Raw genomic sequence first — 1,468 nt, 5'->3', positions numbered from 1 at the left:
ACACACACACACACACACACACACACACACACACTACATTATCCATATTTTCTTGTGCTAATGCAGGGACACTGGTTCAGTTGATGAAGGATCTGTCCACTGACAATTCAACATTTGACGTGGGCAAAGTGTTGTTGGTTGTCCATACATCAGTTGAATGTTACTTTATAGTCTCTGCCTGGTGTAACAATCATATTTGTTTCAGACACCAAACTACTCTGGGCAGTTTTAACAAATTGTGTCATTCAGATTTATTCAACCACCCTCAACTTGACTCCATTGAATGTGGTACTAGATATGGCTTGCAGTAAATTGTACCTGTATTTGGACTGAACTTTTGTGCACTTAATGTTGGTACACAAGTCTTTGACCATATCAGCAAATTGGTCTAAAACCTGATCTAGATGTGGTTGCAAAGTGCTCGCATAAAGTATATTCTTCCAATCCATTTTAGTCATTTGAGCTTATCTTTTCCTAGCCAAGTTAGTTTATTGATGTAATTATTTACCATAATTGGCAGATTTGCATTTTGACAATTCTGAGAAACTACACACTGCATCTGGCCGGGAGATTTTAGTGTCACACCAGATAATCCTTCAAATTTAGCTTGCTTTTCTGTTAATAGAATTTCGTGCGCTTTTTGATATGCATAATCCAATAATCTGCAGCAATATCGTTGGTAATATCCATATACTGGTCAATAACATTCACTTTATAAAATGCTGTGCTGGCTTCAGCACCACATATACTAAAATTGGAATGATACAAAGATTAGCATGGCCTTGCGCAAGGATGACGTAAATTCATGAAGCGCTCCGTATTTTTCAAGAAAAAGCATTGCTGCATTTTTCATTACCCTGGAAAACGAAGATTTTGTTTCCTGAAAACCTTAGGGTTTATTTTATAGATTTTTGGCTGCTGAACATTTAAATTATCTTAAAATTTTCCTATCATGTACTGTTTTTAGATATAACCTATTTTTGTGATTTCCTGTCATATTTTGTCTACTCTTATATTGCCTACAAAGCAAAGAGTTTTGGATCAGTCCGAGCATGCCTGGGCAGTGCACTCAGTGCAGGTGCTATACAAATGTTGCCTTAGGCCTTGGCACGCTTCGTCAGGATAGATGCAGACAGTCTATTATAGCAGCTCACATATACAGATACTGTGCATTACATTGATTATAGATTGAACGCATGTTGATGCACGTGTTCTTCAGGCAATAGCAGAGTGAGTGTATTTAACAACCACCTTTATTGTTTTCAGGAAGATTCAATTCAGTAGAAATGTCTTGTTAATGTCACAACAGCTGTGATACATCTATTACATTAGTGATGAATATACGCTTAAGGCTCAAAGACGCAGCATGACTACACTTATTAAGAAGTGCTCCATGAGCACTATGAACTCTATGAGCTCTACTTTGGTTGTAAAATTAGTGACCAAGACAAACCCTGGGCCCTTCACA

General features: G+C 37.4%; 1 pseudogene; it reads left to right on the top strand.

Annotated features, from left to right (window-relative positions):
* Nucleotides 1-724: 724 nt before the first annotated feature.
* Nucleotides 725-825, top strand: LOC138765603 (U6 spliceosomal RNA; annotated as a pseudogene).
* The last annotated feature ends 643 nt before the right edge of the window (nt 826-1,468 follow it).

Source organism: Narcine bancroftii, chromosome 5 (assembly GCF_036971445.1).
Source record: "Narcine bancroftii isolate sNarBan1 chromosome 5, sNarBan1.hap1, whole genome shotgun sequence".
Lineage (NCBI taxonomy): Eukaryota > Metazoa > Chordata > Chondrichthyes > Torpediniformes > Narcinidae > Narcine > Narcine bancroftii.
Note: the sequence above shows the minus strand (reverse complement) of the source record. Positions and strands in the feature narration are given on the sequence as shown.